The sequence below is a fragment of the Macaca mulatta genome, chromosome 6, assembly GCF_049350105.2.
Source record: "Macaca mulatta isolate MMU2019108-1 chromosome 6, T2T-MMU8v2.0, whole genome shotgun sequence".
Lineage (NCBI taxonomy): Eukaryota > Metazoa > Chordata > Mammalia > Primates > Cercopithecidae > Macaca > Macaca mulatta.
Window position 1 is genome coordinate 75323755 of NC_133411.1, and position 13505 is coordinate 75337259.

The 13505-nt window shown below is 45.1% G+C and overlaps 2 long non-coding RNA genes across 2 annotated transcripts in view; one reads left to right on the forward strand and one right to left on the reverse strand.

Moving 5' to 3' along the window:
* The window catches only part of LOC144341445 (uncharacterized), a 199287-nt gene that overhangs the window by 12581 nt on the left and 173201 nt on the right, over nt 1–13505 (forward strand). The gene's annotated exons all lie outside the window — the stretch shown is intronic.
* Nucleotides 3547–9633, reverse strand: LOC114678684 (uncharacterized). The gene is made up of 2 exons (XR_003730147.2): nt 4844–9633; nt 3547–4432 (listed from the first exon to the last, which is right to left on the reverse strand). It is a non-coding gene; the product is annotated as an uncharacterized LOC114678684 (long non-coding RNA).

Sequence of the window (13505 nt, forward strand, 5' to 3'; positions counted from 1 at the left end):
CTGTAGGCAGGCCTGAAGTTTGGGTTTTCCGCCTGGAGCGTTGTCAGGTTCATTCCTCTACGGTAGGCAGTGACAGGAGTTAGTTTGCAAATGCTAACCCTGCCACCTAGTGACCACTTTCTGAATGTCACTTGGAGATTACCACCTGAAAATTCGTGGTGACCTCAGCCTTGCGGCCCTTCCAGACATCTCTGAGACTTTCTCCTCCTCGGAGGCCCCATGTGGCATGGTGCTGCTGATGTGTCATAACTGTTTTGGGGCTGCATTAGCGATCCCTGGAGAATATGCACTGAGTTATATCTCCCTTTGTTTTCCCACAAGAGTAAGGTGCTTGGAGAAAAAGGGACATGTCTCAGGAGCATCCTATGTGCTGAGGAGATGGCTTCTGTCCCCCCCCCACAAATTTGGAATTAGAGTTCCAAATTTCTCTTGTGTCTGATTCGATTGTAGCACCTGAATCTTCTGTTTGTTAATATGTGTCCCTCCTCCATTGAACTGCGAAATCTGTGAGTTCAGGGACAATGTCTTTCTCATGCTTGAGCCCCATCCCGTAGTTTGGTGTCTGCCTGACAACTGTTAGGGGAATGAATGGTTGGATGGCATGGCTATAAACTCCCAGTCTGCCCAGCATTCTTGCCGTCGTTCTCCAGATGGGGCATCTTCCCTTTTCCACTCTCAGGATGAACTGTGTCATCTTTACGTTTCTTCACCCCTTAGCCTCCCCCTTCTTCCATTACATGCTCAGCACATGCTTAGTAGATGACCTTGCCTTGAACTTTGGAAATAGAAAGCTGAAGTTAGGAACTCCTTGATTTACACCCAGCAAACCTTTTAACCTACCTATCCGTGTGCCTACACATGCACCTGATCCTCCCTGGATACACTGCCACGCCTTCCAGGTGTGCTCCGAATCCCCGGAACCACTCATCGGGATCACCTGGGGAGCTTTGACAGTGATTGATGCCTGGGTCCCAAATCAAAAAGTCTGATGTCATTCGTCTTGGGTTTAGGCTGGGCATGGGGATTCTAGAAAATGTCCCCAGGGGATCCTAAACTGCAGTCAGGATTGAGACCTGCTCTCTGCATCCTCTGTTTCTGCCTTCTCAGGCTTCAGCAAGTAGCCCCACTCTTACCTGCGTTTCCAACCATTCCGGTTTTGGATCATTTTCCAAATCATGTGCAATTGCCCTAAACTCTGCCACATGAAAATAAGAATAAAAAAAGCTTTCCTGGATCCAATATTTATAGCAACTATCTACTTTCTTTATGCACTTTCCAGGCCAAACTTCAAGAATAAGTCACCCACACAGGCTGTTTCTGCTTCCTCCTCATCCTTATCATAAGATGTACTCCAGATTGGATTCTGTTCCAGGGATGATCACCCTGTCATTCAAAACGACTCACCTCCCTTGGCCTCCAAGACCCCATGTTCTCCTAGTTTCTTTCTCAGGCTACCTTTCCACCTGATCTCCCAATGTTGAGAGTCAGGACACGTGCTTGGCTGTCTTTCTTTCTCACTTCACTTCCCATGGCTTTTCAGTCCCTGGGACTTTGGAACTTCAAGCCTGTGCTCAGACCATTCTGTCAGTCCCATACCTGCATATCCAAATCCCTATTTGGCCTTCCTTTCCAGAGGTGTGTGCTAGACATCTCAGATTTCATGTTCCAAATGGAATTTTAAAAAATTATTTTAATTTTTATTATTATTATTTTTGAGACAGAGTCTCACTCTGTCACCCAGGCTGGAGTGTGGTGGCACGATCTTGGATTACTGCAACCTCCACCTCCTGGATTCAAGCGATTCTCCTGCCTCAGCCTCCTGAGTAGCAGGGATTACAGGTGCATACCGCCACACCCAGCTAATTTTTGTATTTTTAGGTAGAGACGAGGTTTTGCCATGTTGGCCAGGCAGGTCTTGAACTCCTCACCTCAGGTAATCCCCCTGCCTCGGCCTCCCAAAATGCTGGGATTACAGGCATGAACCACCACACCTGGCCCCAGATGGAATCTTGATACACCACCCCCTGAGAACTATTGTATAATAGTTCCTATTGTATTAATTTCCTATGGCTTCTGTAATAAATTACTAAAAATGAGCTGACTTAAACCAGCACACATTTATTTTCTCATAGTCCTGAAGGCCAGAAATCTAAAATCAATTCCTCTGGGTTGAAATCAAGGTGTTGGCAGGGGTGCACTCCCTCTGGCGCCTTAGGGGTGAATGTGTTCCTTGCCTCTTACTGCTCCTGTTGGCTGCTGGTATTCTTTGGTGTGTTAGTCAGTGTTCTCCTAAGAAACAGAACCAATAGGATCAACCTATCTCTCTAGAGAAGACCAGTGCTCCAGCTCATGCAGTCACATAGGAGAAATTCCCTCTTACTCGGCCTTTTTCTTTGACTCAGATCTTCAGTTGATTGAATAAGGCCGGCCCACTTTGGTGAGGGCAATCTACTTTACTCAGTCTATTCATTTAAATGTTGATCTCAACCAGAAACACCTTCACAGTCACATTAAAAATAATGTTTGGTCAAATGTCTGGGCACTCCATGGCCCAGTCAAGTTGACACATAAAATTGTCACACTTGGCTTGTGGTGGCATCACTCCAATCTTGGAGGCCAGCATGTTCAATTCTCTTTCTGCCCTGTCTTTACATGGCCTTCTCCTCTGTATATGTGTATATGTTTTAATCACCTTCTGCCTCTTTTTTATAAGGATACACGTGACCACATTTAGGTTCCACCCAGATAATCCAAGATCATCTCCCCATCTGAAGGTCCTCAGTCACATCTACAAAGACTATGTTTTTCCAAATAAGAGAACATTTACAGGTCCCAGGGATTAGGACATGAATTTCTTCGGAGGACTATTATTCAGCCTATTACATCAATTCATACAACAGCAATTTTATCCACCCAATGTCTTAAACCAGAAATTTGGAACTCACGTTTGTCATAAAATTCTCCTCAACACCATTTAATCCATCCATAATTCCTGTATTTTCTTTTTAAAAATCTTTTTTTTTCAAGATCACCATGTTCTCGTTAATAAATCTTAAATTTCCTCAGTAATTTCCCTCTCCTCTGCCACCAACCTAACTGAAAACATAATATCTTTCCCATTCTTTTTTTTTTTTTTTTTTTTTGAGACGGAGTCTTGCTCTGATACCCAGGCTGGACCGCAGTGGCCTGATCTTGGCTCACTGCAGCCTCTGCCTTCTGAGTTCAAGCGATTCTCTGCCTCAGTCTCCCGAGTAGCTGGGATTACAGGTGCCCGCCACCACGCCTGTCTAATTTTTGTATTTTTAGTAGAAACGGAGTTTCACCATCTTGGCCAGGCTGGTCTTGAACTCTTGACCTCGTGATCCACCGGCCTTGGCCTCGTAAAGTGCTGGGATTACAGGCTTGAGCCACCGCACCTGGTCCTCATTCTTATTTTAATAGTTCATTGATGCCCATTGTAATTTTCTCTTTATTTGTGATGTTATTTGTTAAGTGTCTGTCTCTAGTCACTAGATTATTGGCATTGTGAAGGCAGGACCATACATGTTTTGTTCATCATTATATTTTAGGTCTCAGCATATAGTGCTTAGTACAGAGTAGATGCTCAATACATATTTAATATATATGTGAATAGATGGATGGCACCTTTTCCACCACGAGGAAGCTCCCAGTCTGGTAAAGGGACCATTAAATATATTTTTTAAACCCCAAATTACTTTGTTGATTTCAACTGTTCCTATAAGAACCATCTATATGCCAGGCATTGTATTAAGCTCACAGGATCCAGTGATTAACACATAATATGAAATTCCTTGTTTTCACAGAGCTTTACCTTCTAGCTTGAGAGAAGACAAAGGCATAATTAATACATAATAAATGCATTTTATGTATGTATATGTGCTTAACTATAACCTTAGAAAGGGATAAGTGATACGAGAAAAATAGAGCAGTTTAGAGAAGGGTTGTATACATTTGCAATTTTTAGATGGTGCAGAGCTTCTTGAGAAGTTGAAATTTGAGAAAAGGCCTGAAGGAGCTGAGGAGGTGGGTGAGTCATGAATGCATCTCAGAAAGGAGTTCCCCAGGCTGAGGGAGCTGCACCTGAGGAAACCCAGGAGGCAAAGGTGGTCCTGGTCAGGACGGATGAGGAGGCCGGCGTGGCTGGAGCACGTGAGCTAGGTGGAAAGAGGCCATAGATGAAGGCAGAGCTGCCGGGGGAGCCAAACGTGTAGGGTCTTTTTAGGGCAGTGAAAGGACATTGGTTTCTTGCAGCAGAGAAGGGCCATCATCTGACATATTTTAAAAGTATCTCTCCAGCTCCCCTGTGGACTGTAAGGGACCGAGAGTTGAAACAGGCACCCAGGAGGAGTCCTTCCAGCAACTGAGGTGAGAGATGATGGCGGCTTGGACCAGGGTGACAGCAACGGAGGTTCTGAGAAAATAATTAGATTTTAGATACATTTTGAAAACAGGGCCAACAGGAATTTCTGACAAATTGGATACGGAGGGGTGGGGGTTTGGAGGAAGAGAGAGAGAGAGAAGAGAGAGGTCAAGAATATCACCAAGGTTTTTGGTTCATGTAACTGAAAGCTAGCCTAAATTCAGAGTTTTGTCTGGAACTTCTACCCCAAACATTTTAATTCCCTAAAGTCACTGGAATGGCTCAACAGCGCTGAACTTTCCAGACAGCTGCATGGAGTTGTCATCCATCCTTCTCTGAACTTACGCCCTGCTCCTCTCCCCTATCTGCGCACAGAGGACTTGGTCCGATTCCTCCTCCAGAACAATGCTCGGCCCACAGCCTTCATTCCCTCCGTGATGAGCAGTCACTGTGGACCCTTACCTTCCTCTTGAGGTTGGTCTGAGTCTCGGCATTTACACCCACAGCTCTAGGTAAGGACGTGCTTTGGGGTGTCGTTCTGGCCCTTGCCTTTGCGCATAGGGCTCTAGTGGCCCAATTATGTTGCTGCAGCAAAGTTTCTCCTTGTTCCGGTCTGGAGCAGTTGAGGTCATTCAGCCCCTGGATCTCTGTTGGCACAGGTGGCTTGGCTGAGTGCCACTTTAGGTAACTGTGACCTGTTTACTCAACTTCTTCCTGGAGTTTTGATATTCTGGTTGTCAGGGCCTCTGGGAAAGTTTATACGAGGGGCTCAGTGAAGAAGCCGCAGCTGTTCTGAAATTAGGCTCCTTTCCCCCGTGAATGTGCAGCTATGCTGGTGTGTGGATCGGGTGCACAGGGCTTTGAGGAATGTGGCGGAGACTCAGTGGAAAGAACAGTTGTCTGTGATTGCTGGGCCTTGTTTTGACCCAGTCCCTCACCCCACATAAGCCTCTCAGCCAGGAACGTGGAAGGGTCAGGCCTCTCACGTTTCCTCCCCTGTGAGATCGGATCGCCACTGTCATGGCATTTCTCCCCATCTTCAGTTGCCGGGCAGACCCTGTGTGTGTGCGCGCACGTCCTTGAGCCCACAAACCTTGTGTATTTGCAACGAAAGTCTCTGGGGAGAATGAATTTAAATGGACTCTCAACTATTTGTTCTGGAGCGGCATGGCTCGTGTTTACTTAAGTCACCAGCCTCCTTCCTAAATGCAGTCACGAGCTCTCCGAAACTCCACAGACACCCAAACGACCAAATATTCAGAGAACCCGTGCCCTTCCCCTGCTCTAGCCCCACAGGCCGATCTGGGTTGCTGGTCTGACCAGGAGCCGGCTGGGCAGGGTGGCTGTGAGCTGCCGGTGTGGCCCCAGGCTAGTGAAAGGGTCCTCGGTGTTCAAAACCAGGAAGTGCTGGCAGGCTTCCCTCACTGGGGAACTGAAAGTGGTGAAAACAGAGGATGCGTTCCTCAGCCTATCACAGAAAGCCCTCTGCACTGAAAACTGCTTCCGAAGAGAAACAGAGACTTCACTGGTCTCTTCCCCATGACTTGCCCTTGCCCTAATTAACTTCTGAATTTACATCACCTGTGAGTTCTGTCCTAATTCAGGGACTTGGGTGGGTAGGTTTGGGACAGTGGCCAAAACCAAGGGACTGTCCGCATAACCCTTTAGAAACAGCCATGACCTGGTGCAGAGCTGAGCCAGCTTTGGCCACACTCTTTGGGATGCTGACTCAACACAGCTCATTATATCTGATTGAATTTATCTTTCATTACCGCGCAATCAAATTAAAGGACAAGAAGGCATTTTTCTCCGTGTTCTGAAAGTGGTTGCAGCAAAACCCACTATGAAGCGTTTATTCTTTCTTGTATTCTTTAGGCTTGGCAGAATCAGAGGGAGGTAGGTGTGTGACTTCATTTAGGGGAAGGTGAGCTCTGATGGCAATATTTTCTCCAAATGCCACACATGAAGTGGGAGACGTGACAGCCAAGCCTGCAGGGACCCTATCTCTGAAAATGTGAGTGGAACAAAGCACCTCTGGGCTCTGGATCATTTTCTTGTGTGCTCCTAGGGTCTAGTTGGTTTAAACTCTTGAAGGCTGCAGTATGTTTTTTGATATACCCCATGTGAAGGGACATTTATTTAGCATTAACTGTGGACTGGGCACTGTTCTAATGGCTTTGCATGTATTCGCTTAGGTTTACAAATTACTGAATATTGTTAACAAAATCTAAGGAGCACAGGAGTGTGCACTGTGTTCTTTTGTTCCTGTAAAAACAGCAATCATTACATTGCAAGTGAGGGAAAAGTGGAAGGGTACCCGAGACAATGGTAGACTGGTTGTCTTTGAGGAGATGAACTCAGGGACTGTGGTGTGGGAGGGAGACTTTTCATTGAACATACACTGTGCTCTGTTTGAATTATGTTTGACCATGTGGGATGCATTCTTATTTCAATATAAAAATACTGCATTTATTTTTAAAGGGAACAAAATGGAAACTTTGTAGGCCCAGGCAACTTTATGGGTCAGATCCTGAATCCTGGAGTAGGGCAAGTCCAAGGCAATACTGTATGTAGAATGGCAGAATGGGAGGGGGAACTTTGAGAATTATTTTTCTTCAGACAAAAAGACACAAAAGAGCTTGCTATCCTGGTGACTGAGGAACAGTTCTAATCTCAAATTGGAAGCTAGAAATTTAGGAAGGAGAACTCGAAATAGCAGTAAAGTCCACTTGATGTGAACCAGTGTCAAGGTAAAATGAGAAATGTGAGCCCACCGCTGTAACTCACCCACTATGTATGTATTGTTCTAATTCCAAGATTTCCTCACTCTGCAAGTCAGGCAGGCCTCGCTTTCCCATCCTACCAGACTCAGACCCAGCTGATGAAAACCTACAATGTGCCTATTATACATACAGTCAGAACGCTGGCCCAGTCATCTGGTCCTCAAGTGTATGTATTATAGATGGAGGTTACTGTGCTAGGGTTGTGTGGAAGCCAAGACAGCTGGGACTCAAAGTCTGCCATTCCTGGAAACCACTCTCTACAAGGATAACACATACATCAAAAACTCTAACTGAGAACTGACTGTGATTAGGACCACCAGAGGAATAGGTAGAGGGGCATAGGGTTTCAGAGAAGAGAAGGATTACATTAATCAAGAGGCAATTGGGGCATTCCAAAAGGGCTTTGCTTGCCATTGGAATTTTGGTAGAGGGAAGGAAGGATACTTCATGCAGAGAGAGTGGCTTAAGCAGGGAGAGCCAGGTGTGTTTAGGGAACAGGTACAGAAGTGGTTGAAATGCATTGGAAAGGGAGTGGAGGGAGAACAGCCTGGAAAGATAGGGAAGGGTAAGCTTACAGGGAGTCTTGAAGTTATACATTCTATGTAAGCAAGGGGAAGTCATTTCGTTGTTCCAAGCAGAGGAGTGGCAGGATTTGAGCTGCAGTGCAGCAGAGGGAAAGAGGTAAGAATGAGGGTTTGGGAAATGGTCCAGCTGAGAGCCAGTGAGAGTAGAAGCAGAAGGAATGAAAAGAAGCCATTAATGACAGATTTTTTCAAAAAGCAGAAAAGAGAAATGACAATTGATGGGGTGTTAGAATAGAGGGAGCAAGGGGTGAACTTTTGCACCTGGTTTATCAGGAAGAAAGGGCTGGAATAAACAAGTTTGGAGGCAGTGGTGCCAAGGAGGATGATGAGTTAGCACAGGGATTTGGGGGGTCTTGCACACAACACAGAAAAGTGAGACTGGAGCTGAGCAGAGGAGCTAGAGATATTTTTGGGAGTGACCTCTGTAGCTGAAACAGTCCAAGCCCAAAGAATAGATGATCTTTGCAATTAAAGATTTTTGAAAGGAGAAAACAGGACATGATCTGGCAAGGTAAGCCAAAGAAAGAGGAGACAAGATAGAATAAGAAGTGGAAGGTGGAATCATGGAATCATCATAGTTCTGGCAGTGCAACACAGGAGTTTGTGATACAACTTGCTACATGCACAGAAGTTTGAGGAGGATGAGATGAGAAAGGCCACTGTTTAAGGCAGCTCAGAGGTCACTGGTGACCTTTAAGAGAACTGATTTTGGAGAGCATTGGGTGAAGGAAGCAGAAGGTTTAAAGCATAGTTTGCAAATTTCAGCACCATAGGTTGAATTTGACAAGTAGTATTTAATTTGATCCTCAATACTTAAAACATCAAATAAATGTATAGCATTTAAAAATTGGTAGCTTTCACATAAAAATTCATAGTTCCAAACCCACGTGATCTGGTCCCTCAGATCACGTGGGTTTGGAATTCAGGCTCTCATTCCTCTGTAGCTGGGTGTTGGCTGGAGCTCTTCTAGCAGAGGCGTGGGTTGGGGAGGTAAGTGGAGTTGCCCCCTCTGTAAATGCAGGACCAGCCAAAACTGGGCCTACTCTATTGATAATGGAATGTCAAGTTACCTTGTAGGTAGAACAGAGACAAACTGCAAGTCATATAGCCTGGGCTGGCGCAATAGAAAAACACCTAACAACACCTGGAACCAACAATTCCTCCCCATGGAACCAGGAAGACTGTGACATGACTCGAACCTGAATACTGGAACCCTTTCAAAAGTGAAGGGGCCATTGGCCCAGGAGATTTGGGTATAAAATCCACCTCAACCTACTTTACTGTAAATGGTCAAATTTGAATCTGTCCAATCAGACCCTTCCAAGCCAACATTCCGAAATCCTTTCCCTTGCTCTATCACCCCTTAAATCTTGCTCTAGACCCCAGATTGAGGAGGCAGATTTGAGCATCTCCTGTCTCCTTGCTGGCTAGTCTTGCAATCAACCTTTCTTTTCTCAAAAGCTGATGCCACAATATTGGTTTTTTGTGCATCTGGCAGCGAGCCCCTTTGCTCTATGACACCTCCAGTGTGCCCCATCTGGTCTGGCTCTCTCAACTCCACTGCCTGTCTGTTTGCACTTCTGGTGAAAGCATGTGAAGGTGGTGAGGGAATACAGGCTATTTACACAGACGATGCCTTTGAAAGTTTGGAGATGATGTGCAGAAAAGAAAGAGGATAGTAAATCAGGGTGCTGGGGAGGAGAAAATGGGTGTGTTTGGGTAAGGCAGACTCAAGCCCTTTCTGGTGTTGCCCAAGGGGAAGGACTTAAGTAAAGAACAGGGGACAGAGAGGTGAGAGAGAAAATGACTGATAAACTCATAATTCGATGTGGGAACTAAGAAAGAAGCAGCTTTGGAAAGGAAGAGGAACCTCTGCTTTTGAAGTAGGAAAGAGAGCAAAGAACAGAAATGGCTCAGGTTGGGGCAACTTTAAGAAGGAGAGGAGGGGAGTCAGGCACGGGAGGTTCATGCCTGTGATCCCAGGACTTTGGGAGGCTGAGGCGGGCGAATCACCTGAGGTCAGGAGTTTGACACCAGCCTGGCCAACATGGCAAAACCCAGTCTCTGCTAAAAATAGAAAATTAGCTGGGCGTGGTGGCAGGCACCTATAATCCCAGCTACTAGGGAGGCTGAGGCAGGATAATTGCTTGAACCCGAGAGGGAGATGTTGCAGTGGGCAGAGATTGTCCTGCTCCACTCCAGCCTGTGGGATAGAGCGAGACTCTGTCTCAAAAAAAAAAAAAAAAGAGGAGAGGAGGGAGGGGAGGAAGGAGAAGACCTGGGATAATGTTCCTTGCTGGACATGCTAATAAAATGGGGCTTCGGTCAAGGTGAATCAGCACATGTGGGGTGGATTCTAGGGCAGAGCAGTAATTTGGTGGCCCTCAAGTGGATCTTCTTTAAGTATTTGTCCAATAGCCATTTTGTGATGGCAAAGAGATACCAATTTTCTCTTTAAAACATTGCATACCTATGTTTATATTTTGAAATTTAGGCTTATTACATAAACTGAATATAGTATATCACTTAGGTGAAATTGTCTTTCATCTCACTTTTTTCTGTAGTGTTAGGCGCTCCCGTTTACTAAGTATGGAGAAAGTTACATGGACAGTTAGTAACATTTTTTTCAAAGTGTATTTAATGGCTATTTTGTAAAATCTCACATCCATGATAACAAAACATCTTCTTTATTTCTTTGGTCCACTCTCTTTTTTTCTTTTTTTTGAGACTCAGTCTTGCTCTGTCGCCAGGCTGGAATGAAGTGGCATGATCTCATCTCACTGCAACCTCTGCCTCCTGGGTTCAAGCAATTCTTGTGCCTCAGCCTCCTGAGTAGCTGGGATTACAGGCATGTGCCACCATGCCCAGCTAATGTTTTTAGTTTTAGTAGAGATGGGGTTTTACCATGTTTGGTGAAGCACCAGGATGTTTCACCAGGAGATCATCAGGATGGTCTCGATCTCCTGACCTCGTAATCCACCCAGCTTGGCCTCCCAAAGTGCTGGGATTACAGGTATGAGCCACTGTGCCTGGCCTTTTTTTTTTTTTTTTTTTTTTTCTGAGCCAGAGAACTTCCTAGGAGACTTATTAGAGTAATTGCATTGAGATAATAAAGTGAACAACTGTGACTAGTGAATCAGATTGCAGCCTGCATTGTGCAGTGTCTGTATTTCCTTAGCTCCTCAAGTGTGCCAGGATCTCCAGATCTAATCCCAAGATCTGGGATTCTGTCTGCACTGAACCATCCAAGGTGCTGGAGTGTGCCACAGAGAAAGATCGTGTCGTGCAGAATGCTTTTTAACTTTACACATTGGTGGGAACCAGGAGTGGACTTTCTTTTGGCCGGCAATGTGAAAAGTGTCATGTGGAGAGCTGAAGCCACTGACAACATATTGCAGATTTACTTCCCTGTTGGTTTAGTTCCCCTTTCTGATAAATTGGCAGCTGTAGTAGCTGGCCCACTCCTTCATCTGATTTTGGATGGGGTTTGGGCTCAATATGGAATTGGTTTGCTGTCAGTATTGCTGAGGATACAAAAGGAGGTCTCTTCAAGGTAAATAAAAGGACCACAAAGCCTCAGACAGGAGGCTGCAGGTCTGTGGCAAAGGCAGAGAATAGAATGATTGTCTCAAGAGGCTAGTAGGGTGAGCGTGACTGAAATGACAGGCCTTGCAGGCTCTTCCTGGGGCCAGACTTGCATGTGGACTGAGGGTGGCTGGAGGTGGGGGGTGGCTGGGAAGGGAAAGAGAGGAAACTAGAAGTATAGAAGTACAGGAAGCTGTAATCAGATTTTGGAATTCTAGTCTCTATTATTGTTGTGAAATCTTTTCAAAGTCTCTTTTTTTAAAGTACAGTTTGGAGGCTGGGTGACTCACACTTGTAATCTCAGCACCTTTGGAGGGTAAGGCAAGAGGATTTATTGAGACCAAGGGTTTGAGACTAGCCTGGGCAACATACAGAGACCCCATCTCTAAAAAAATAAAAAATTAGCTGGCTGTGGTGGTGCAGCTGTAGCTACTCAGGAGGCTGAGAGGGGAAGATCACTTTAGCCCAGGAGTTTGAGCTATGACCATGCCACTGCACTCCAGCCTGGGTGAGGAAAGAAGACCCAGTCTCTAAAAAAGCAAAAAAAACAAACAGCAAAGTACAGTCCTATAAAATGATAATTTCAAAAACACTTGGTCTATGATATGTGAATTGCTTCGAGGACCGTCACCATAAAAGTTTCATGTCACGAAAACACTTCCTGTTTCCAAATTGCCTTTGGTCTGAATATCCAAATTGTAATACATTTGTGGCAACCTCCAAAATAATGCATTTCTCACGTGATGGAACATGGCACATCACTTTACCTGTCATTTTACTTTTAATCATAACTGAGTAGCATTGGTCACTTACACCTATTGATGAGAGAGGCAGCCTTCCTGGATATATTTACGTCTTATTAAAATCATGTAATTAGCATTTGAAGAGGGAGGAGACACATCATGGTGATGATGGCCATGGGTTACGCTCCCAGGGTCTTGGTTTCCTTATTGTAAACTCTGGAGGACTGATGGTGGCGTGGGCTGGAGAGTTTCTAAAGCACCTTCCCCCTTTTTAAATGTCTGAAAACATGACAAAAGCTAAGATAGTGTTTAGGACTGAGTTTGAATGTTTCTGATATGCAGGCAGCAGCGCAAATGTCTCACGTTGGGATTTGCATTTGCTTGTTTTTTTTAGGAAAATAGGCCATTTGTATCATTGCCTCAAAAAACTCTTTTGAACTGCACGAAGGCAATTACTGTCCATTACGTGTTTAAAGCTCCCCATAGCTAGGATGTACATTTGCAGGCTGAATACAATAGAGCTCTTTAGAGAACACAGGGAGGCCTTATATAATCAGTGCGAACAATATATTTACTCTCATTTTGTAGGATTTAGGATATGGCATTGCTACCTTTCAGTGATTCTGGAGACTGTGGGTTTTGCTTCTTTGTTTGCTATGGATTGTGTGATGCTACTGCTGTCCAAGATCTGGTGCAAGGACCAATGAATAGCATGTGTCTTTCCTGAAATGATTCCACTCTACGGCCCCCGCAAAAATGGAAACCTTCCCAGGGAACTTTTTAAGGAATGTTTCAGGTCCCAATTTCTGTGGTTTTACTGATTTCCCCTTTTTGAAGCAGTCAACTTTCAAGCATTGCCCTTCTGCTAGTGATCACTGGCATATCGCTGGCCAACATGGATGAACCCTGAGAGTAAGAAAACCTTGCCGCCTCCAACTGGATACCCCCTTTAATGGTCAGAATCCCACACTTGCCAAATCAGCATATTGATCTTATCCACAGAAATGGTGTGGTAGCCCAATTTTTCTTCTGTCTGCTTCCACCTCGGAAACTGCATTGGAATGTGTCTCCCTCTGGTTGCACTTACTGAAGGTCATAAGAAATAGTTGATGAATTCTGTTTACCTGATATTTAGTTACCAGGTCCTCTAAAACTTCATTTCTGGTGGGCAAGTCATCTGAATCCCATAGCACAATATGCTGTCATTTAATCAACCACTTCGTTACCACATAGTGTGAACAGCTGGCTTCTCATCCTGGACTAAGGAAGTCCTTAGTGCAGTCCACTTTGAAAATGGGAACTAAGGCCAGGAGTGGTGACTCATGCCTTTAATCCCAGCACTTTGGGAGGCTGGGGTGGGTGCATCACCTGAGCTCAGGAGTTTGAGACCAGCTTGGCCAACATGGTGAAACTCCGTCTCTACTAAAAA